Genomic DNA, 25463 nt, shown 5'->3' on the forward strand with positions numbered 1-25463 from the left:
TGAAACCAGTCTGCTCTTAACCCACTCAGAGCCCCGTACAGAGTTTGGATTTCAACTCCAATGTCATGAGTTGACATCAAACATTTTAAGTAAAAGGACATAAGCATGATCGTTTGTATCTTAGAGAGATTTCTCCAAAAGTTCCATGGAGAGTGGATTGTATCAGGAAGACCAATCCAGGAGCAATTAAAGAAGCTAGTAGAGGACTTCCGTGGTGGTTCAGGGGTTAGGACTCCACACAGTCATTGCAGGCGTTCTATCCCTGGTTGGAGAAGTTTCACATGTCATGCAGTGTTGCCAGAAAAGGAAAAAAAGCTACTGGATAAATAAGGATTCAGATTACAGCAGTGATGATACAGAGTAGAGTATAGAAAGAAAATATGAGGAGATGAATTTAGAAACAGAACTGATAATATCTGGTCACAAATTGTATTGGGAAGCTATTCGGAAAGGAGAGACAGAAATCCAGGTAACCGATTTGTGACTTTGAAGAATAGCCAGGTCTGGGAGGAGAGGTACACTCAGTTGTAGACATGTTTTTGAAAGACCTTTGTATATACAAATCTATGCTGTAGGCTATGTACTTGAGTAGGAAGTATATATTTAAGAGTTATCAGCATATTAGTTATACACATAATAGTTAAAAGCTGGGAGAATAGATGAAATTTATTTGGGTTTTATACCTAAAACACAATTAATGATCTGAAAGTTGAGTTGAAAGAGTTACATCATAGAAGCCAAAGGAAAAAAGAATTTTAAGAAAGAAGTGGTCCACAGTATTAAATATACCAAAGGTGTCCAATAAGATAGAACCCCAAACTATATGGTAATTCCATGACCTGTCCACAGTAGTTTCATTCAAATAGTAGGGATAGAAATAAGAGTGTAGAAAGTTGAGGAGTGAAAGAAAAGCCAGACACAGAGAAAAGAGAAGTATAATTGAATCATCCAGGAAGGACTTGTTTGCATGCTAAGTCATTTCAGTCGTGTCTGACTCTTTGCAACCCTATGGACTGTAGCCCACCAGGCACCTCTGTCCTTGGGATTCTCCAGGCAAGAATAGTGGAGTGGGTTTCCATTTCCTTCTCCAGGGGTTCCCAACCCAGGGATCAAACCCATGTCTCTTATGTCTCCTGTATTGCAGGCAGGTTCTTTACCACTAGCACCACCAACCCAAGACTAGATTATACTGCAGCAACAACCAATTCAAATTTCAGTGGCTTAACACAACAAAAGTTTACTTCTCACTGTGCCCTGCATCCAGGGCAGGTCGTCAGGGGACTCTGCTCAACACAGGAGAGACTCCCCTCAACACAGGCATTTATAACTTTTACCTCAAGAAAAAGAGAACTGCTGAGTCCCATAATGGCAATGGATTGCAAAACTTTCTCCTGAAAGCAACACTTGACACATTGTTCCAAATTTTCAAAGCAGATCACACTGCCATAGGAGGCAGAGGAGGAATGCAATGTTGCCACGTGTCCAGAAAGAGGACTGGGTTGTCTGTGCATGGTCTCCATGAGGGGATTAGGGTACCACTAGCTACAAAGGGCTATTACGTTCCAGGAGAGATTTTTGTCTGGTTGCTTTTTAAGATGGGGCAGACAGTGGTACTAGTGAAATATGTGTCCACAACTCACACTTTGTGCTCTCGTTGTGCAGCCCAATGATAAACACCAGTCCTGTCTAATCTCTCTAAAGGAATATCCTTTCTACTATGCTGTACATCTTCAAAACTCTACTCAAGAATCACTTCATTCATGAAGCTGTCCATTGAAAAACTTGATATGTATCACTGATAAGCTTGGTTACTTGTGTCCCAGTTCATTTTGGTGGGCTTCCCTTGGGGCTCAGCTGGTAAAGAATCTGCCTGCAATGTGGGAGACCTGGGTTCAATCCCTGGGTTGGGAAGATCCCCTGGAGAAGGGAAAGGCTACCCACTCCAGTATTTTGGCCTGAAGAATTCCTTGGACTAAGTCCACTGGGTTGCAAAGAGTCCGACAGGACTGAGCAACTTTCATTTTCATTTAGGTAGGTGTATTTTCTTATGTTTCCATTATTGAGTTCTTTGTATCTTTTTCACCAGTTTTGAAGTTCTTTCCCCCAACCCTCAAAAAGACAGAAGGTTCACTTTTGCTTTGTTTCTTTCAATGGGGTAACTGGCCACAAGATCCAAAATCGACCAATGATGTGAGCTAAACAACTGGTTTCTCCCCGACCAGAGAAGACATTTATGCAAAGTTCTTTGGACTCGATCACCCTTGAGCACATAGCGTCATTTATACAATGGTTTATGAAGCAAACTGCAGCTGGTTTTTTCCATGGCTGAAGAACCAGGAAACAGAGCAGCGGTGTCCTGACTCTTATGGAAACTCCACCCCGTGTACTGGCAGCATCGTAATTTTGCTTAGTCTGCTTTCTGGGATTAGCCCAGACTTGTCAAGTTCTCACTTTAAAAAGTTGTGAATGCATTCACCACATATTTATGCCCTGGTTTGAGTTCCCTGAGTCATACAGCAAATTTCCATTGGCCATCTATTTTACTTATGGTAGCGTATATGCTTCCATGCTACTCTCTCCATTCATCTCACCCTCTTCTTCCTCTCCCCTGTCCTTGTCCGTAAGTCCGTTCCCTGTGTCTGTATCTCCATTGCTGTATGTGAGTAGATTCATCAGTACCATCTTTCTAGATTCCATATATATGGACTACAGAATGTGCCTGAAGACATTTGAATTTATACATTTTTATAACATGATGAAGGTCAAATAAAACAAGCCTGAGAGCTAAATCTATACTTGGACTGCCAATCTGTACTCCATGGTTAAAATCTTTAAGATAGTTTCCAACTTGATTACTCATATGCTTCTGAAACAGATTATTACTGATGTTGACATCTGCAAAGAATTATGAGGAAGATAACACCATTAAGAAACTTAGTATTACAATGGAATACTATTCTGCCATTAAAAAGAATAAAATGTTGCCATTTGCAATAACATGGACGGCCATGGAGGGCATTGCTGCTGCTGCTAAGTTGCTTCAGTCGTGTCCGACTCTGTGCGACTCCATAGACGGCAGCCCACCAGGCTCCCCCGTCCCTGGGATTCTCCAGGCAAGAACACTGGAGTGGGTTGCCATTTCCTTCTCTAATGCTTGAAAATGAAAAGTTAAAGTGAAGTTTCTCAGGCCTGTCCAACTCTTCACGACCCCATGGACTGCAGCCCACCAGGCTCCTCCATCCATGGGATTTTCCAGGCAAGAGTTCTGGAGTGGGGTGCCATTGGAGGGCATTACTGCTAAGTAAACAAGTCAGACAGAAAGACAAATACCATGTGATATCACTTATATGTGGAATCTAAAAATAAAAACCAGTGAATGTAACAAAAATGAAACAAACTTACAGGTACAGAGAACAAACTAGTGGTTACCAGTAAGGAGAGGGAAAGAAGGAAAGGCAGGATAGGGGTAGGGGATTAAAAGATTCAAACTACTATGTAGAAGATAAACTACAAGGATCCATTATGCAACACAGAGAATATAGCCAATATTTATAATAACTATAAATGGAGTATGGGCTTCCCCAGTGGCTCAGTGATAAAGAATCCATCTGCAATGCAGGAGCCACAGGAGACATGGGTTCAATCCCTGGGTCAGGAAGAGCCCCTGGAAGAGGTGCATGGCAACCCATTCCAGCATTCTTTCCCCATGGACAGAGGAGCCTGGCAGGCTACAGTCCATGGGGTTGCAAAGAGTCAAACAGGGCTGAGGGACTAACACTTTCACTTTTCACTTTCATGCATCAAAACCACAAACTTGGCCTCATTATCATGACTCAAGCTACTGAATTCAACAGCCACAGATAAGCAAGCTCAGGAGGACTTTGGAAGTGAAGCAGGTGCACAGGCATTGGGGTGAGGATTTCCATGATGCTCAAAGCTGAAAATGTAGATTCAGTCATGACATTTTTCAGCCAGGAGGAGTCACAGAAACCACCCACACACAAAATAAATAGGTCAATACATAACCCAGACAGACCAGGAGAGGCTTTTAAAGAAAAGGGAAATTTTGTTGAGAAGTGAGTTTAACAGGAGGATGAATGAGGTGGCAAAGACAGTGTATGATTAAGGGAAAGCTACACAACAGCTCTTTGGGTGTTTCCTAAGGACGACTAACTATTGTGATCCAAGGAAGCTACTAGATAGCCTTCCCACAGAACTGAGAAAATGTAGTTTGGGGTCTTGATAATTTCAATTCTCAACTCAGGGAGGCAGAAATACTCAAGGAGCCTTGCAGCCAAATTGTAATCATAAATAATTTTCCTCTCAAGTGGGCTGACTCCAGTTGGCACTGATCAGCTTACAGGTCAGCACAAATATTTTTATAATGAGCCATAAAAGGGGGAAAATATAGTCTAGCCTGGCAGTCAGAAATCCTGCCGCTTTCTCTCAGCAACTCAACCGGGTCTGATCTGGATAACTGGCCCAAACTGATAATATCAGTTCCCAGACTGTTTCTGTGGCCACAGGATCTTCCCTTTCAAGCAGTGCAAAGTGTTACGAAAACGGGCAGCATGTACTTGAGGGCTGGGTGGTCTAGACCACTGAGCAGTTCCCAGCGTGGTCACAGGTGCCTCCCTCCCCACCACCACCTCTACTCACTAAGCACACATTCTCTGTTACTCTTTTTGTCTCCTCCACTCATACCTCCTCTTATTATTCTTATTTTCTCAGTGTTTCTCCATTCTGATACTAATGTACTGATATAGTCTGATATGTTTTAGTCCTGTGAGTTTGGCCTCCACTACCAAGCTTCACAGAAGGAATAATTGAAAAGGCAACTGTCCTTTTATTTACAGTGAAGATGCCACTGAAACCAAAGCTCCATGAGGGCAAACATCATGTCTGCCTTGCATAGAGCCGGCATTTAAGAAATACACACAGGTAGTGTTTCACACGTTTTCAGTAATTGAAACACATTTGTCATGTATGTGTGTTAGTTGCTCAGTTGTCTCTGACTCTTTGCAACCCCAAGGACTGCAATCTGCCAGGCTCCTCCATCCATAGAATTCTCCAGGGAAGAATACTGGAATGGGTTGTCATTTCCTTCTCCTCTTAGTTTTTTGATAAAAATACACATGAACACTTTGAAGGTACTGTGTTCCATCCCCATTCTTCAAACATCCTAAGGCACAAAGAGCAGAAAGCTGCTTGTTTTGGATTGAATGTTCTCCCCACCCCCCACCCCCCACCTCAGATTCTTTTGTTGAAATCTCATCACCAATGTGATGGTTTTAGAAGTGATGCTTTGGGGAGGTGACTGAGCCGTGAGAGTGGAGTCCTCATGAATGGGACTGGTGTCCTTACAAGAAAAGGTCAGAGAACTGGCTGGCTCTCTTTCTACCACGGGAGGCGACGAGGAGTTAGCAGTCTGCGTCTTGGAATAGGGCCGTTGCCAGGTCCTGTCCGGGGGGCACTCTGATCTCAGACTTCAGCCTCTAGAACAGAGAGAAATAAATTTCTGTTGTTTATAAGCCAACCAGTCTATGGGACTTCGTTATAACAGTCTGAACAGACTGAGACACTGTTTATGGAGTCTCCTGTCTCTATTTCCAGCCAGCCCCTCAATCAGGAGTTCTATTTCAGTAAAAGCAAGAGAAGAGAAATGGAACTAGAACCGGCAAATAGCTTGGATGTCCCAAACTCATTTTCTCATTTAGAACGAGACTTTATTGATATATTGGAAACTCACGTTGACCTTGTCTTCTAACATTTCCCCCAGCAGCTAAGAATCTCAGGCCATTAAAAAAAATAATAAATAAAAAGGGTGGGGTAACTACCATATGTGAAGAAGGAAATGGCAATCCACTCCAGTGTTCTTGCCTGGAGAATCCCATGGATGGAGAAGCCTGGTAGGCTGCCGTCCATGGGGTCGCACAGAGTCGGACACAACTGAAGCAACTTGGCAGCGGCAGGCAGAAACTACCATATGAAGTCTGCAGGAAACTCTGGGAAATGTATTTTATCAGAGAGGTTACAGCTCAGCAGACGTGTTGAAAGAAGGTAGTTCCACACTGTAATAATAGAAGGAAGCAGGCGCTGTTCAGCACTCTGGGCTATTAAATCAGGGGAGATGTTTTTTGATTTTGCTCTTCCAGGACCAAATGTCCTGGCCTAGCCCTCCAAATTCCAATGACTGGTAACCAGCAGAGGCCAGTTTACAACTACTTGCTAAGTACTACTGTGACCACTGAAGCCTTCCAAGCCATTATGCAACATGTTTATTCCATGACATGTTTTGAATTTAGAGACTAAAATCACCTTCTATAAACTCAGACTGCTATTTTAAACTTAAGGCAATTTTTTTGCCAAGGCAGATGGAAACAGAATAAATGCATCATCATTAGGACCATCAGCATCCTACCTTCCAAACCACCTTTAGGAAAACCAGCATTCTACAACTTTGCTGTTCTCTGAAAATAGAAACACAGACTACTTTTACCTAGGAGGGTTTTTGCAGATCCACACCAGCCCTGCAATTTGAATCTAGATAGAAGAAAATGTGGAGAAGGCAATGGCAACCCACTCCAGTGTTCTTGCTTTGAGAATCCCAGGGACGGGGGAGCCTGATGGGCTGCCGTCTATGGGGTCGCACAGAGTCGGACACGACTGAAGCAACTTAGCAGCAGCAGCAGAAGGAAATGACATAGGAAATACAAAGGTCTGTAATGTCTTGTAGTCTGACCAAGGGAGATCAAACCAGGCAATTCTAAAGGAAATCAGTCCTCAATATTCATTGGGAGAACTGATGCTGAAGCTGAAGCTCCAATACTTTGGCCACCTGATGTGAAGAGCCGAGTCACTGGCAAAGACCCTGATGCTGGAAAAGATTGCGGGCAGGAGGAGAAGGGGCAACATAGGATAAGACAGCTAGATAACACCATCTACTCAATGGACTTGAATTTGAGCAAATTCTGGGAGACAGTAGGGGACTGGAGCCTGGAGTGCTGAGGAGCCTGGAGTACTTCAGTGCACAGAGTTGGACAAGACTAAATGACTGAACAACAACAGCTAACCAGGGGAAACTGAGTTACTCCATTTATCAACAGAATGACAGAATGTTTTAGCTTAATATCACAATTTGATTTTGTGATATACACTTGACTACTTCATATTAACTCTAGTGATCTGATGGTGCTTTTCCTAGTCCCTGCATTAACCCAGAAATGCCCATCAAAGTCTGTCCCTCAGGCGGAAAAGCTAGTATCCAAGGAAGTAGAGCCCAACAGAATGATGTTGTGATAACGTTACCAAACCAGATTTGGGTCTGCTCTCCCAAGCAAAGTCAGTCTACTGACACGAGGTTGTATATGTGTGCAGTTGCTCATTTGTGTCCGACTCTTTACAATCCCATGGACTGTAGTCTGCTATGCTCCCCCCTATGGAATTTTCTAGGCAGAAATACTTAGGCAGGTTACCATTTCCTACTCCAGTGTATCTTCCTGATCCAGGGGTCAAACCTATGTCTCTTTGCATCTCCTGCATTGGCAGGTGGATTCTTTACCACAGCACTAATTGGGAAAATGCTGATTGTGGTGAAGGAAAGTACAGTTTATTTTAGGGCCAAGCAAGCTCAAATGACCCAAACTCCTGAACAATTTCAGAGGGTTTTTAAAGAGTGTGAGGGAAAGGGTCGTGGATATGTGATCAGCTTGTACACTGATCTGGTTGATGGTGAAGTAACAAAGTGATGTGTCAGAATCCCAATCATCAGCCTCTGGTTCCAACCAGTCTGGGTCTGTTGGTCAGCTTGCAGTTTACTTCTTCTACCTCATGGGAGTTTGAAAGTGAAAGTGAAAGTGAAATCGCTCAGTCCAGTTTGACTCTTTGCGACCACATGGACTGTAGCCTACCAGGCTCCTTCATGCATGTGATTTTCCAGGCAAGAGTACTGGAGTGGGTTGCCATTTTCTTCTCCAGGGGATCTTCCCAACCCAGGGATCAAACCCAGGTCTCCTGCATAGCAGGCAGATGCTTTACTGTCTGAGCCACCAGGGAAGGCCTAGGTATCTGTACAACAACTCAAGGATATGGCTCAGGATATTATCTATTGGCCTTTAGGAAAAATTAAAGGGACTTGACTTTGTCTATGGCTAAACTATTATTCCTTTGTCTTGCCTGACTGCTTTCCTTTGTTTCTACATTTTCTCACTTCTCTGATTAAGTTTGCTCTTTGGAACTTAGGGAAGCCCTAGGAGGATAAAGCTTTTCTACAAACAAAAGACAGGGAACATGGGGGAGTCTGGTCCTGGGAAAACCATGCAGGGTCCTGCTTGGTTTCAATAACTTCACCCAATCACAACCCCCCCTATTCAACACTAGATAAACCTTTTAAATCTAGAAATGTAATGACCACTTCGTACTATAGCATATTCAGGAATCCCTAAATCCCAAGAGCTAAAATTACAAGGCAAAAAGTAATCTTTAGTACAATAACTTGAAACCAAATTTTATCTCCTTTCAGGCACTATAATTTGAAAAGGAAAGAGATCTTGAAAGTAATGAAATACTCTAATCTACTGATAAAGCCTCCCTTAAGTCATTAGTTTTTTTTTACAAGTAGACATAACATACTCTGAACAATATAACTAAAAAAACTGTTTTTAGAAAACAGATAAACTTTTTTGGCATCTAAACCATTCAATCTGAGAAAGAATATGGAAATGCCATTTTCTATTTTAAAAAAAATTTAGTTCTCTGATTTGGGCAACCTGGGAAATCTCACCTCTTGTTCCTTAAAAAAAATAATCTTTTGTTTAGTCCCTTGAAGATTAAAATTTATGGTTTTAATTATTAAAACACTTTATTATCATTGGTAGATGGAATAAAGTACATGTAAAATTGTTCTTTGAAAACTTTCAGAAAAAGTAATTATATATAAGAGGGATACTTTTCAACAAAAGGGAGAACAATTTAAAACAATGTAGGCTTCTATTTGCACTGAATTTTTTTAAAAAGTTTTAAATTCTAAAGTATCTAAAAATTCTAAAAAAATTTTTTAAATTCTAAAATATCATGACACTCAGTTATTAACCCAAGCTTGTCAATGGCTGCATGTGGTTCATAGCCACATCCTGGTCTACTCTGTGGTTTCTAGGAATGAAGGCGACTAATGGCCATTAACCACAGTGAATCCTGTGGAACTTTCACCCAGGTTAAGGCAGGCCATATGATGGTGGCTGGAAAAGCAAGGGGAAAACGATCAGTTGTGGAAGGCTTAATATGAATTAAGAACACTCTCAAAAACTATCTCACTTAATCTTCACACAAAAAAACTTTAAAATAGAGCTTATTTGCTGTTCTTGCTGTTTAGTCGCTAAGTCTTGTCCAACCCTTTGTGATCCCATGGACTGTAGCCCACCCAGCTCCTCTGTCCATGGGAAGTCCCAGGCAAGAATACTTGAGTGGGTTGCCATTTCCTTCTCCAGGGGATCTTCCAGTCCCAGGGATCGAACCTGTGTCTCCTGCACTGGCAGGCAGATTCTTTACCTCTGAGCTACCAGGGAAACCCACAGATTATTATTCCCATGCAAAATAGGAGGAAAACAAAGCTCAAAGACATAAATAACAAATAATTTGCCAGAAGTCCACGGGTGAATGATCAGCATGGCCTTCAGGTATGTGTGCCATTAACTGTACTGGGCAGCCTCACCCTGATAGGTCTCTGTTTTAAGGTCCCACTGTATTTCTGAGTCCTCCCTGGAGCCCTTGAAGACTGTTAGCAGTCCTGGCCTGCAGCAGAAGAGCTTAGTTGAGTTTGTATCCAGACTGTTAGGCTCAGCTTTGTAAATGTGAATAATAAAGCCAGTCAGAGACAAAACTGTGAAGTTGGCAGCCATGGTCTTTACCACCTCCACCCTCTTTCTCTGGAGACTCCTTGATGCCTTGCAGATGCTTGGCTCCTCCAGCCTTGCCTTCTCCTGCAGACCACAGAGGGCTCTGTGTTACAACCACCTGAGTGCCTGCCTCACCTGACTCCCCACTCAGTGGTCAACTCCTGAAGGACACAGAGCATCTCCTTTCCCTGTTTCTCTAGGGTACTTACCCCTGAGTGAGGGCTCAGTGAATATTTGTAGGAAAAAATAATATATGAATTAGAAGCTGGGCCTCCCTCCCAACACTAATCAAAATATCCTAGTCTGGTATTTGCATCCTACAGTTTTTGTTTCTTAGTGACAAGCAATAATATGTGCTTTTAACTTATTAAGGAATGACTCACTGCTTGACCCTCTCAGAGGCTATCAGTATTGTGTGTGTATTTGTGTGTATGTGTGTGTGTGTTTGAAGACTCAATATTCAGTCTGTGTAGTATATCATTGGCTACTTTAAACTTGAGGACTTTGGCACAGGTTATTTGAAACGGCTCCCAAGGTGGTGCTAGTGGTAATGAGCCTGCCTGCCAATGCAGAAGACATAAGAGATGGGGGTTTGATCCCTGGGTCAGGAAATCCCCTGAAGGAGGGCATGGCAACCCACTCCAGTGTTCTTGCCTGGAGAACCCATGGAGAATCATGGCAGGAGCCTGGCTAACTACAGTCTACAGGGTCACAAAGAGTCAGACACGACTGAAGCAACTTAGCACGCACGCACTTTAAACTTGAGCACATTGGCACGGTCTCTTTGAAAGGGCTGTATTTCCATAAGATTGAATATGGAACAGGCACAGTGTCTAGAGTCAAGGCCAGTACACTAGCGCCAGGGGTGGTCTGGTTAACAAGAACAGCAGGAAGAGAGTGGAGTGAATGCTCATACACCACACTTGCCATACATGTTATCTCATTGAATCTTCACAACATTCTTTGAGGCCAGTACCATTACAATTGTATCCAAAAAAAAAAACAGGGCTAGAGAAGTTATCAATTTTGCCAAGATCAGATATGGAATAACTGGTAGAGATAGGATGCAGATCTGCCTGGTGGTAGCTCTCTCTTATTTTTACTTTTTGTGACTATGCCTGGATACCCTGCTCCTCAAAGTTATTATCCAAGCGGCAGCCAGAGGACTGAAGACTTAATCTAATGCAAGGAAGTATAGGGTGAGAAGGCAATGGCACCCCACTCCAGTACTCTTGCCTGGAAAATCCCATGGATGGAGGAGCCTGATAGGCTGCAGTCCATGGGGTTGCGAAGAGTCAGACACGACTGAGCGACTTCACTTTCATTTTTCACTTTCATGCATTGGAGAAGGAAATGGCAACCCACTCCAGTGTTCTTGCCTGGAGAATCCCAGGGACAGGGGAGCCTGGTGGGCTGCCGTCTATGGAATCGCACAGAGTCGGACACAACTGAAGCGACTTAGCAGCAGCAGTAGCAGCATAGGGTGAGACGAGGCTTCCCAGGTGGTTCAGTGAGTAAAAAATCTGCCTGCCAACTCAGGAGACACAGGAGACGTGGGTTTGATCCCTGGGTTGGGAAGATCCCCTGGAGGAAGGCATGGCCACCACTCCAGTATTCTTGCCTGGAGAATCCCACAGACAGAGGAGCCTGGTGGGCTCCAGTCCAAAGGGTTGAAAAAAATTGGACACGACTGAAGCGACTGAGCATATGGGATGAGGACTAGAATGGTTAGACCACTAGTCATATGACCAGGAAGAGAAATCTTGGGATGGAGGAGAAACAAAACCCATTTGGCGCAACTCCCAATGCTTTGACAAGGACCCCACCTGATATCCCACTAATCGGACCCCTTCTATTGCCATAAAGGCTCTTGCCTGTGGTGACCACAGGACTATTTGGGAATCTACACCAGCCACACATCCCCAAGAGGCCCTGCCCAGTGAGGACCTAGAGGATTTCTTCAGCACAATCTTAGGAAAGATCCCATTTAATGAGAAGTTCATTTCATAAACCCTCAAGATATTTCAATTCTATCTAAAAGTCACAATATAAAAACAAAAATTCAAAACAATCACTGGGTGATTAAATGGATACTGGAAAGAATGAAAGCCTGAAGGATGGAAGATAGACCCAAGTCTTATCCCTAAAACACCAACTCTGAAATCTTGGGTCACTTCCCAATTATGCTGAACCTCGGTTTTCTCAGCAATAAGATTGTGATGATAACACTTCGTTTTTAAGATGCTTGTGAGACTTCTGTGAAATGATGTACGTAAAATATATAGTAGAGGTCAATGAATGATAGCTTTTATTATGATAGAGACTCCTATATATTAAAAATAGATTGTTATTATTTTAAATAAAGTTGTGAATACTGACAACCAGCCCAAGACTTACTAAGAGGAATTTGTACTAAAATAGCCTCAATTATTTTCTGGTAATCAAAATGTAGTTGGATCCTGTGAGGAATTTTACATAGTCTGTAAAACTGTCCTATGGGCATGAAGACAACAGGGTTTGTACAGCTAGGGGGACTCATGACTATTCAAATGCCTTACTGAAGATTATTATATATTAGTCTTTTAGTAAATATCTAGTACTTTGCTCCATTTTTAGAAATGTATTTTTTTAATGACTGCAAATAATACATGTTCATTCTTGAGATTTTGAGAGTTATAAACATTATAAGGAAAAAATGAAAATCATCCCAAATCCCAATATTACCATTAATTTTATATCCTTCCATTCTCTTTATTTTTTCAGTCTCCAAATTCAAGTGTGCATATATGTGTACAACCACAAACTGGTCATGCGTTATACACAAGTTTGTATAACTGAATGTTCACATGAAAAATTTTATTAAACATTCTTCTAAAATATGATTTCTAGTAGCTGCCTCATATTGCATCTTATAAATTTGTTGTATTTTATTTAATCAGTTCTTAACTGGAACTTTAATCTTGTTTTTTAATACTTTATTATTTTAAATATCAGTGATGAATATAATTGTAGATAGCCCTTGTGCACGGAGAAGGCGATGGCACCCCACTCCAGTACTCTTGCCTGGAAAATCCCATGGACAGAGGAGCCTGATAGGCTGCAGCCATGGGGTCTCGAAGAGTCGGACACGACTGAGCCACTTCACTTTCACTTTTCACTTTCCTGCATTGGAGAAGGAAATGGCACCCCACTCCAGTGTTCTTGCCTGGAGAATCCCAGGGACTTCGGGGAAGCCTGGTGGGCTGCCGTCTATGGGGTCACACAGAGTCGGACACGACTGAAGTAACTTAGCAGCAGCAGCAGCAGCCCTTGTGCATATTTCTTATTATTTTTAAAATAACTTCATTTTCTGTGACACATTTGTAGATTTGCTGGGATAAACAGAATGTACATTTTTGTGGCTTTTGATATGTATTTCAGTATTCTCCCTTAATGATTCAATTTTGCTTATTAAACTACCCATTTTATTCAAATATACATACTCTGGGTATTAGGATATAAAATGCTATCAAATTATTACTTTAATTTATATTCCCTTGCTGGGTTGGAAGTTTGAGCACTTTTCATATACTTATTGATCATTTAATTTTCCTTTTTAAAGAATTGTCTGTTCATAAACTTGTCTCATAATTCAGTTGATCTTCATTATAATTTCAAATGATGTGTAAAAGCTCCTAAAAGATGAAGGTATAAATCTTTGAGCAGTATGATCTATTGTAAATATTTTTCTTAGTTGATCACATATGTTTTATTTTGACTTAACATGTTTTGATTTTTGACATCTGTAGTGGGACATTTTTTATGAGTCAAATCTACAAATCTTTGCAAAAGAAAAAAGAAAATAAGACCCATATAAAACAGATAACCTAAAAGTGTGGCAGAAATAAAACAAATATACTTCAGTTATGACAAAAAAAATGTTAATTGTTTAAGCTTCTTATTAAAAAATAATCTCAAAGTGAGTAAAAAATCTAAATTCAAATTTATAGGAGATAGTCATCAAAAGTGCTATCTATTTAAGGCAAAAAGCATCAGTTAAGGGCAAATAACAAACAAATAATGCCTGCAATACTGCTGTAAGAAAAATTAGAATTCAAGGCAAAAAAAAAACATTAAGAGGACAAAGTAGCACATTTTACCAATAAAGGAACAATTATATGAAATATATGCTAGTCACAAAACTCTATGAGTTTAATAGTTAAGAATCAAATATATAAATAAAAAATTATAGGAAATTCCAATCAATAGAAATATGATTTTACTGTAATAACAGAACTTACCACTCAGTTTTTGACAGTTTAAGTAAGTGAACAATAAATAAATAAAACACCAAAGATAAAAATGATCTATATGAACTTACTCAAAAGGATTAGAAAGTAGATATATATCAAACTAGTAAAGTAATGCTTAAAATTCTCCAAGCCAGGCTTCAGCAATACGTGAACCATGAACTTCCAGATGTTCCAGCTGGTTTTAGAAAAGGCAGAGGAACCAGAGATCAAACCACCAACATCCACTGGATCATGGAAAAAGCAAGAGAGTTCCAGAAAAACATCTATTTCTGCTTTATTGACCAAAACCTTTGACTGTGTGGATCACAATAAACTGTGGAAAATTCTGAAAGAGACGGGAATACCAGACCACCTGACCTGCCTCTTGAGAAACCTGTATGCAGGTCAGGAAGCAACAGTTAGAACTGGACATGAAACAACAGACTGGTTCCAAATAGGAGAAGGAGTACATCAAGGCTATATATTGTCACTCTGCTTATTTAACTTATATGCAGAGTACATCATGAGAAATGCTGGGCTGGAAGAAGCACAAGTTGGAATCAAGATTGCCGGGAGAAATATCAATAACCTCAGATATGCAGATGACACCACCCTTATGGCAGAAAATGAAAAAGAACTAAAGAACTCTGGATGAAAGTGAAAGAGGAGAGTGAAAAAGTTGGTTTAAAGCTCAACATTCAGAAAACGAAGATCATGGCATCTGGTCCCATCACTTCATGGCAAATAGACGGGGAAACAGTGGAAACAGTGGCAGACTTTATTTTTCTGGGTTCCAAGATTGCTGCAGATGGTGATTGCAACCATGAAATTAAAATACACTTACTCCTTGGAAGGAAAGTTACGACCAGCCTAGACTGCATATTAAAAAGCAGATACATTACTTTGACAACAAAGGTCTATCTAGTAAAGGCTATGGTTTTTCCAGTAGTCATATATGGATGTGAGAGTTGGACTATAAAGAAAGCTGAGCACAGAAGAATTGATGCTTTTGAACTGTGTTGTTGGAGAAGACTCTTGAGAGTCCCTTGGACTGCAAGCAGATCCAACCAGTCCATCCTAAAGGAGATTAGTCCTGAGTGTTCATTGGAAGGACTGATGTTGAAGCTGAAACTCCAATACTTTGGCCACCTGATGCGAAGAGCTGACTCATTTGAAAAGACCATGATACTGGGAAAGATTGAGGGCAGGAGGAGAAGGGGACGATAGAGGATGAGATGGTTGGATGGCATCACCGAGTCGATGGACATGGGTTTGGGTAGACTCTGGGAGTTGGAGATGGACAGGGAGGCCTGGTGTGCTGTGGTTCACGGGGTCGCAAAGAGTCGGACACGACTGAGCAACTGAACTGAACTGATATATCAAACTCTGTGGCCAAAATAAAGCTCACATGGTCCCCAACTTATGGTGGTTTAACTTAATGATTTTTCAACTACCATTGTTTAAAAGCAATATGCTTTCAGTAGGAATTATAATTTGAATTTTTATTTCTTCTCCAGGTTTGCAATATGCAATATGATCCTTTCTCCTGATGCTGGGCAGAGAGCCACAGCTCCCAGTCAACTAAGGTTTCACTAGGGTAAGTAACTAATGTACTCAGAGCCATTCTGTACCCATAACGTATTCTGTTTTTCATGTTAGTACAGTGTTCAATAAATTACAGGAGATAATCAACACTTTATTATAAAATATGCTTTGTGTCAGATGATTCTGCCCAATTGTAGCCTAATATAAGTGTTCTGAGCATATTTAAGGTAGGCTAGGCTAAGCACTGATGTTCCATAAGGTAAATGTATTGAATATATTTTCAACTTATGATATTTTCAACTTACGATGGATTTATCAGGACATAACCCCATCTAAGGGGCTTCCCTGGTGGCTCTGCAGTAAAGAACCTGCTTGCAATGCAGGAGATGCAGGTTCTATCCCTGGGTCAGGAAGATCCCCTGGAGAAGGAAATGGCAATCTATTCCAGTATTCTTGCCTGGGAAATTCCATGGACAGAGGAGCCTGGCAGGCTACAGTCCATGAGGTTGTAAAAAAGTCAGACATGACTTAGTGACTAAACAACACCCCATCTAAGTTGAGGAAGGTCTGTACCTCTTTTTCTAAAAAAACAAAACAAAACAAAACAAAACACTGGCTTAAAACTTATAAAAACTGCATTGTACTCACAAAGAAAACATAACTTCAATAAAGTAGTTATACTGTATACAATCTGATCCAAAGCAATAACATTAGTCATTACTAACAAAGTATAAACAAATAGAGTAAAATGGGCTGGAGGGATTTTTTTTTTTTTCATAAATGCTTCTCAACAACTTGTGTCAAATAAAAAACTTTGTTTACCAATTAAATCCAAACTGTGGACAGAGTCAAATCCAAGACTTTAATTATTAGCAAGCTGTATTAAGTAAAAGGATAAATGAATCCTTAATGTGTGCTTCAAATGGTAATTGCACAAGCATAGAAAGGGGCATATTTCGTGAGCAGAAGTTCAATAAGAACCTACACTGTCTCAGGTGCAGAGTTTCAGAAGAAACCAATGCAGTCTTAGGTTATGTTAATAGGCATTAAATCACCAAATAAATGCCAGAGATGATCCCCATTCTACTATGTATATCACACTCTAGGGGTAGAAAGCATCATATGGCTCAATGGAACGAGAAATAAAGAAGAAATACTAAAAATATTGGAACAATTAAAGCAATCTCTCATTTTCTTTTCTCTGCCCCAGTTCTGGGGTCAAGACAGCATAAAATATGGTGGGATTAAGGAAAGATGATGGCTATCTTGTCAAAAGGAATAAAGAGATGATCAATACTTTTGTCATAGTTTCATTTCTCCCAGGGGTGGTGATATGTGAAAAGTGAAAGTGTTAGTCGCTCAGTCAGGTCTGACGCTTTGTGATCCCATGGATTATAGTCCACCAGGCTCTTCTGTCCATGGAATTCTCCAGGCAAGAATACTGGAATGGGTTGCTATTTCCTTTTCCAGGGGATCTTCCCCGTCCCAGGATCAATCCCTGGTCTCCTGCATGGCAGGTGGATTCTTTACCATCTGAGCCACCAGGGAAGGTTCTTGTGTAGAAATGCACATTTGGAGTTGGGGGATTCTTTTTTATTAGAAAGTGTTGTTGACTTTAGGTAGAGAAGAGGTTTGAGACCCAGGAGAGAATGCTGGATGGCTCAGTGTGAAACCCCTTGGACCTGTTTTTGAGAGTGAGAAGGAAAGGACATGCTCAAGTTTCCTCTTAACTAGCTTATCATAGTAGGACGATGAAGAAGGAGTTCAGGACAGAAGCATGATCACACAAAGATGAAAGTACATGTGGCTGAGATAACCTCCAGCTGTATTTTTGGGTTCCTTGAGCTCAGAAAGTGAAGAGGAACTAAAAAGCCTCTTGATGAAAGTGAAAGAGGAGAGTGAAAAAGTTGGCTTAAAGCTAAACATTCAGAAAACGAAGATCAGGGCATCTGGTCCCATCACTTCATGGGAAATTCACCTCGTGGGAAATAGATGGGGAAACAGTGGCAGACTTTATATTTTTGGGCTCCAGAAATCACTGCAGATGGTGATTGCAGCCATGAAATTAAAAGACGCTTATTCCTTGGAAGAAAGGTTATGACCAACCTAGATAGCATATTGAAAAGCAGAGACATTACTTTCCCAACAAAGGTCCATCTAGTCAAGGCTATGGTTTTTCCAGTGGTCACGTATGGATGTGAGAGTTGGACTGTGAAGAAAGCTGAGCACTGAAGAATTGATGCTTTTGAACCGTGGTGTTAGAGAAGACTCTTGAGAGTCCCTTGGACTGCAAGGAAATCCAACCAGTCCATTCTGAGCCCTGGGATTTCTTTGGAAGGAATGATGCTAAAGCTGAAACTCCAGTACTTTGGCCACCTCAGGCAAAGAGTTGACTCATTGGAAAAGACTCAGATGCTGGGAGGGGTTGGGGGCTGGAGGAGAAGGGGATGACAGAGGATGAGATGGCTGGATGGCATCACTGACTCGATGGATGTGAGTCTGAGTGAACTCTGGGGGTTGGTGATGGACAGGGAGGCCTGGGATGCTGCGATTCATGGGGTCACAAAGAGTCAGACATGACTGAGCAACTGAACTGAACTGAGCTCAGTAGGTAGCAGAATGGCAGACAGATGCAGAAAATAAAAATACTAAAGTCATTGGTCAGGCCACATCAAAGGAACATATTCAGGGTTAAAAGCTACATTTTAAGTAGAAAGTATTAGTTGCTCATCATGTCCGACTCTTTGAGACCCCATGGATTGTAGCCTGCCAGGCTCCTCTGTCCATGGATTCTCTAGGCAAGAATACTCGAGTGGGTTGCCATTTCTTTCTCCAGGGCATCTTCCCAATCCAAGGATCGAACCCAGGTCTTCTACATTTCAGGCAGTTTCTTTACCAACTGAGCAACCAGAGAAGCCCATACATTTTAGGTAGAGAAGGTGATAAACCAGAGAACTTGCGGAAGAGGAAGACCGGGGATTATTAGGAAAGGTTAATGTTATACCTACAAAAAGGTGAATGAGTCAGGTGACTTCATAAGCATATGAAAAGGCTTCCATGTCTCTATTGGTTCAAGAGTAAAACAAGGCAGGAAATGGTCTAAACTGTAGGGCCAAATATGCCTCTAAGTTCAGTTCAGTTCAGTCACTCAGCCGTGTCTGACTCTTTGCAACCCCATGAATCACAGCATACCAGGCCTCCCTGTCCATCACCAACTCCTGGAGTTCACTCAAACTCACATCCATTGAGTCGGTGATGCCATCCAGCTATCTCATCCTCTGTTGTCCCCTTCTCCTCCTGCCCCCAATCCCTCCCAGCATCAGAGTCTTTTCCAATGAGTCAACTCTTCGCATGAGGTGGCCAAAGTACTGGAGTTTTAGCTTCAGCATCATTCCTCCCAAAGAACACCCAGGACTGATCTCCTTTAGATTGGACTTGACTCTCAAGAGTCTTCTCCAACACCACAGTTCAAAAGCATCAATTCTTCAGTGCTCAGCTTTCTTCACAGTCCATCTCTCATATCCATACGTGACCACTGGAAAAACCATAGCTTTGACTAGATGGACCTTTGTTGGCAAGGTAATGTCTCTGCTTTTTAATATGCTATCTAGGTTGGTCATAACTTTCCTTCCAAGGAGTAAGCATCTTTTAATTTCAAGGCTGCAGTCACCATCTGCAGTGATTTTGGAGCTGAAAGAAATTAAGTCTGACACTGTTTTCAGTGTTTCCCCATCTATTTCCCATGAAGTGATGGGACCAGATGCCACGATCTTAGTTTTCTGAATGTTGAGCTTTAAGCCAACTTTTTCACTCTCCTCTTTCACTTTCATCAAGAGGCTTTTCAGTTCCTCTTCACTTTCTGCCATAAGGGTTGTGTCATCTGCATATCTGAGGTGATTGATATTTCTCCCAGCAATCTTGATTCCAGCTTGTGCTTCCTCCAGCCCGGCGTTTCTCATGATGTACTCTGCATATAAGTTAAACAAGCATGGTGACTCTTTTTCCTATTTGGAACCAGTCTGTTGTTCCATGTCCAGTTCTAACTGTTGCTTCCTGACCTGCATATAGGTTTCTCAAGAGGCAGGTCAGGTGGTCTGGTATTCCCATCTCTTTCAGAATCTCAGCTCCCAAACAGGGATCAAACCCAAACCCCCTGCATTGAAAGGTGGAGTCTTAAACGCTGGACCACCAGGGAAATCCCAGGAGGGTATTTCTGAATGTTGTGAAGTGGTAGGCCTGGAACCTTAACTGAGGGCTCCCTCTGAGCCCCAGGATTATCAACATATAGATAACCAACTCAGTCATTTTAAGGCTGATGGCCTAAAAAGTTGAAAATGATATGCACTGCCATAAATGTAATTTCTGCTAGATGCTCATACAGTTCACACTCACAAAAGTACCTGGCAGCCATCCCAATAATAGCATCTGCATGATGACTAAAGGGAAAACAAGGCCTCAATATTTTTGACATTTGAATAGCCTAAGGAGGCTAGACTATACTCACATAAACTCTGTAAAAATAACTGTGGGCATGTGACGAGGAAAAGGAAAAAAGGTGGGCAGGATGACAAAGGAAGATAAAGTTAAGTACATATAATCAGCATCTACTTCCAATTAGTACAATATATGACAATTGTTTTTCATCACATACCATTTTCCATCAGGTGGTATCCTCAGGGGAAGATGGTAAGATCACCATTGTGAGGGATTGACATTAAACCCCACTGACTGAGGACACTAACACCTTGAGTTCTCTCTCTCTTCTGTCTCTGCTTCTCTCTAGATAAATAGATGACAGATAGATGGGTGGATAGAAGAAAAGACAGATGACAAATGGATAGATATACAGGCAGACAGATAGGTGAGACATTGCTCATTAAGAGTTGGTGGCCTCACACCTTTACTTCACCTCTTTGATTACTATGAAAATGCATATTCTTTGAGAAAATAACATACTGTTCTAGTAGACATTGATGTTTTTAGGGCTGCGGGTACTATGGGATATCATAGCACTTCAAATCTTGACTTGAGAGGTGCTGAAGAAATGTAATGAGAATCTGTGTAAATGGTGTTGGCCATATAGTAGGTGCTCAAGGAAGGCTCATTTCCTCCTTCCGCAGCTCTGCCTCCTGTATCTTGCTTCTCCCTTCAAAGGGTAAAGATGTGATTTGGACAGTAAAGTATCTACCTGCAATGCAGGAGACCTGGCTTAGATCCCTGGGTTGAAAAGATTCCCTGGTGAAGGGAATGGCAACCCACTCCAGTATTCTTACCTGGAGAATTCCATGGACAGAGGAGCCTGGCAGGCTATAGTCCAAGGGGTCACAAAGAGTCAGACATGACTGAATGCCGAATAGTCAAAGGCTAAAAGAATCACCTTGCTGGAGTCATGTTAATTCTCTCACTAAGTGGTCCAGGTTTGGGACAGTGACAAGTACATTTGCCTTGTCTGTCTCTGTTCTTTGCCGAAACGTTATTCTGCCAACAAAATATTGCTCCTTCCTCTTGGTAAATGCTAAGTTCCCTCAAAGTGCTGATTCCCTTTGTTTCCCCTTCTTCCAGAGGAACTGAGCTTTTAAACCTTGGTTTCTCTTCCGTTTAACTCAACTACATAAAAATTCAACTTAACAGCTCTTTCGTGTCTGTGAAATAGCATATGCTATACTGGGCTCAGCTATCTGAGGTCACAAAATGCACACCAGGAAGTTCCTGGGCACCTAATGAATCCTGAGAGACTCAGGCCAGGTTAAGTGTGGTTGGAGGGCTTCCCACAAATGGGTCTCACTGCACTCCTCACTATTAACCTGAAGTCCAGAGGCGATGCAGTAAGTCAGCCTTCACTCTTAGGCCTTACAGAGCCCTGCACATGCTCAATTCTGTTTTGTTTTTATCGCGGTTCTAGATTTGAATGAAACAGCCATGTTATTGCCATTGAAGCCTGGATTAACTCGGGTTGCTGAGACCATGTCAAAGTTTATCTGCTATCAAGGATTTGGCAATGGAGACATTAAAAGGTAGGCATACCTTTTCCTGTAATCATAGGGTGTAGCTAAAGCAATAAACTTGCTTTACTTACAAACATGACTAGCATTTTAGCAAACTGGCTCGTGTTTGTAAGATAACCAATTCAAGGAAAATTCTTGCCCTCCAGGCATCTTTTCCACTGCCCACCCTCCATGTGTTGTGGGTTTGGTTGTGTGTGTGTGTATTTTAAGATAGTAGTAGCAATCTCTTTATTTTGTTTGTTTATTTATTTGCTTACTTTGACTATATCAGGTCTTATTTGAGGCATGCAAGATCTTCTTTGAGTCATGCAGGATCTTTTGTTGCAATGCACAGACTCTCTAGTTATGACATGAGAGCTCAGTATTGTAGTGGGTGGGCTTAGTTGCTCCTCAGCATGTGAGATCTTAGTTCCCTGACCAGGGGTCAAACTTGTATCCGCTGCATTGCAAGGTGGATTCCTAACCACTGGAACACCAGGGAAGTCAACCCACAATGTGTTTTGATTCATGCTCAGTACACACCTCTCATTTTGAAATGGCCTGAAGCAATGACAATGTGATTAGAAGAGAGATGCAAGACATTTTATCTGTGGAAGTTTCAGAGGTTTCAAAGATATACAGGGTGTGTATATTCCAGTCCAGTCTACAGAGAAGTTAAGATGTAATGATACACAGGCAGGCGGACTTGGTCCTCATGGGATCACAAGCTTCTTTGACATCGCCTAAGATTCCTAGCCTCCCATTTCTACAGAGAATTTTTCAAGAAGAAAATACAGCATTGATGCAGGTCCCCAGAACTACACGTGTGCCTGTTAAAGGGAGGCTACCTTATTAATTTGAAGGTTTTAATTCCTAATACCTAACACTTCCCAGGTGGTTCAGTGAGTAAAGAATCTGCCTGCAATGCAGGAGACACAGGAGACATGAGTTCAATCCCTGGGTTGGTAAATTCCCTGGAGGAGGGCATGGCAACCCACTCCAGTATTCTTGCCTGGAGAATCCCATGGACAGAGGAGCCTGTGTCACAAAGGGTCAGACACAACTGAAGTGATTGAGCACACATGAGTACACATGTGCCTAACACATACTGAGTCTGTGCCATGTGTCTGGACCTACATTTGCAATGCACTTTACATGAATTATCTTATACGAGATAGATAATATTATGTCTACTTTACAGATGAGAAAACTGGGGTTCAGAAAGTCATTGAGACAATTCCTCCAGTAAAAGGCAGTGACCAGGCCTCCCCGAACCTAGAACCACACTCTTAATGACTGTGCTGAGCTTCCATGGGGAGAAGCAACTCTTTAGAACTGGGAGAGCCTGGCCAATATGATCCCCTATAAGACTAATCTCTTCTTATGCTGTAAACCAGGTTTTTTTGATCAAGCAGAGTATAGCATACTTACACCCTTACATATACACTTTTCCTGTAGAAAGTCCTCATGAATGTATATAGAAAGTAAAGATATTTACCAATATTTCACCTCTGTAGGAAATACACACAGCACTATACAGGGCTAGTCTTAACATAAAGTCATAAAGTGGTTACCAGTTGCTTTCAATTTGAAGAATTCTAGTAAATTTTTTCTCTGCCTTCTCAGAAAATTTGACATACTGCTGTTGGAAAGGATATTATTGAATAAGGTCCACTCATTTGCTGAAGATTGCTCTTTTTGTGGTATCTCTCTTTCAAAATGCAAATATTACAGAGGAGTAATATTAGAAGTCATAAACAACTTTGTGTAAATAGTTTTATTATAGCCATCAGTGCTATGAGCCAGAGAAAGTATTGGAGTGTCTCAATACACAGTGGGTCTCTGCAAAAACCAGGACAAAAAAATCTAGTCAGTATCTAGGAGGTGTCTCGGAATCAGTGAACAAGTGTGCAGATGACTCGCATGCAAGGAGTGATGGTACAACTTTTGTTTCCAGGGGGAAGCTGGATGTTCCAGTTTTCTAACAGCAGTAACTTTCTTGATGCGATTGTGAAAAATGGATTATTTTCAAATTTTGTCTATGGCTTCTGGGCATTTTAAACATTCTCAGATTCTACACCTAATAATTACTTTGCTTGAAAACACCCCAGGATATTTTCTAAACTTTTCGAGTGAATAAAAAGATAGACCTGGATATCTGCTTCTGGGAACATGGAGTATACATGTCTTTCTCCCATTCCTCCGACTGAGAACAACTAAAAACCATGGATATTACATACAAAACAACCATAAGCAATCTCTGAAAGGTAAAGAGAAGATGGCAGATTGGCAGTGGAAATTAGCACACAAGGATTAACACAGCAGTGAGTTCTCTGGATTTTCTTTCTGCATCCTATATCCCAGACTGAAAGCTGGAAAACTCAACAATCCTGAAGTACATGTGGGTTCAGATAAAACAGCCCCCTGAGTTTTCTCTCTGTCTCTAGTCGAAGGATCATAAAAGAGAAGAAAGGAAGGAAGGAAAGAAGTTATAAAGAAAGGAAGCATTTACACATCTGCTCTTTTCCAGCCAAACATCAGAAAAAAACCTGCAGTACCACCTACGCATGCCAATAAAAGCTAAGTGGAGCCTAGGCTTCCGATCTCAAGAAGCTGTAACAAGGCACCTCAACACCCTCACCAGGATGTTGTCAGAGAAGGCTCAATATGGAACTGGAGTTTTCATCCTCACCTGGCAGTAATAAGCCATTCAGCCCATACAGTGTCCATGGAGACCATGTGGGAAGTGTGGACTGCCTCTCTCACCTGGAAGAATGAAGGACTCCCATTTCCAGTGGGGTAGTATCAGAGGAGCCTTCATGGAGACTCAGATCTTTCCAGGGGTAACAAAGCCACCAGGGGTTAACAATACATGGAATTGTCACTGGAAAACACATGGGAAGCTAAAACTCCCATCTCCATCCAGAAGTAACAAGGAGCAGCCTCCTTCTCCCCAAGTTCAAGAAAGGACCAGTGGGAAACCTGGACTTATACCTTCACATAATGCAACAAAGCAAGATTCCCTGCTGGAGTAGTGTCACAAAAGAAAAGAAACACTTAAACAAAACCACCTAAAATTAAATGACTCTGTAAGATCCAGAGTCTCACAACATAATTCCAAAAATGTCCAAGTTCCAGTAAAAAAGTACTCAACCTGTAGTTCAGTTCAGTCACTCAGTCATCTCCGACTCTTTGCGACCCCATGAACTGCAGCACGCCAGGCTTCCCTGTCTATCACCAACTCCCGGAGTCCACCCAAACCCATGTCCTTTGAGTTGGTGATGCCATCCAACCATCTTATCCTCTGTCGTCCCCTTCTCCTCTTGCCCTCAATCTTTCCCAGCATCAGGGTCTTTTCAAATAAGTCAGCTCTCCGAATCAGGTGGCCAAAGTATTGGAGTTTCAGCTTCAACATCAGTCCCTCCAATGAACACCCACGACTGATCTCCTTTAGAATGGACTGGTTGGATCTCCTTGCAGTCCAAGGGACTCTCAAGAGTCTTTTCCAACACCACAGTTCAAAAGCATCAATTATTCGGCACTCAGCTTTCTTCACAGTCCAACTCTCACATCCATACATGACTACTGGAAAAACCATAGCCTTGACTAGATGGACCTTTGCTAGCAAAGTAATGTCTCTGCTTTTTAATATGCTGTCTAGGTTGGTCATAACTTTCCTTCCAAGGAGCAAGCATCTTTTAATTTCATGGCTGCAATCACCATCTGCAGTGATTTTGGAGTGCAGAAAAATAAAGTCTGACACTGTTTCC

At 41.6% G+C, this 25463-nt stretch overlaps 2 long non-coding RNA genes across 4 annotated transcripts in view; one reads left to right on the forward strand and one right to left on the reverse strand.

Annotated features, from left to right (window-relative positions):
* The window catches only part of LOC139184883 (uncharacterized), a 219029-nt gene that overhangs the window by 170575 nt on the left and 22991 nt on the right, over positions 1 to 25463 (forward strand). For all 3 annotated transcript variants that reach the window (XR_011568381.1, XR_011568380.1, XR_011568379.1), the window contains exons 4-5: positions 15682 to 15761; positions 21612 to 21723. This is a non-coding gene — a long non-coding RNA (uncharacterized lncRNA). The remainder of the gene's footprint in view (positions 1 to 15681; positions 15762 to 21611; positions 21724 to 25463) is intronic.
* Positions 585 to 25463, reverse strand: part of LOC109563732 (uncharacterized) — a 40747-nt gene continuing 15868 nt past the window's right edge. Inside the window, exon 3 of the long non-coding RNA XR_002181383.2 lies at positions 585 to 5495. This is a non-coding gene — a long non-coding RNA (uncharacterized lncRNA). The remainder of the gene's footprint in view (positions 5496 to 25463) is intronic.

This window comes from Bos indicus, chromosome 9, assembly GCF_029378745.1.
Source record: "Bos indicus isolate NIAB-ARS_2022 breed Sahiwal x Tharparkar chromosome 9, NIAB-ARS_B.indTharparkar_mat_pri_1.0, whole genome shotgun sequence".
Lineage (NCBI taxonomy): Eukaryota > Metazoa > Chordata > Mammalia > Artiodactyla > Bovidae > Bos > Bos indicus.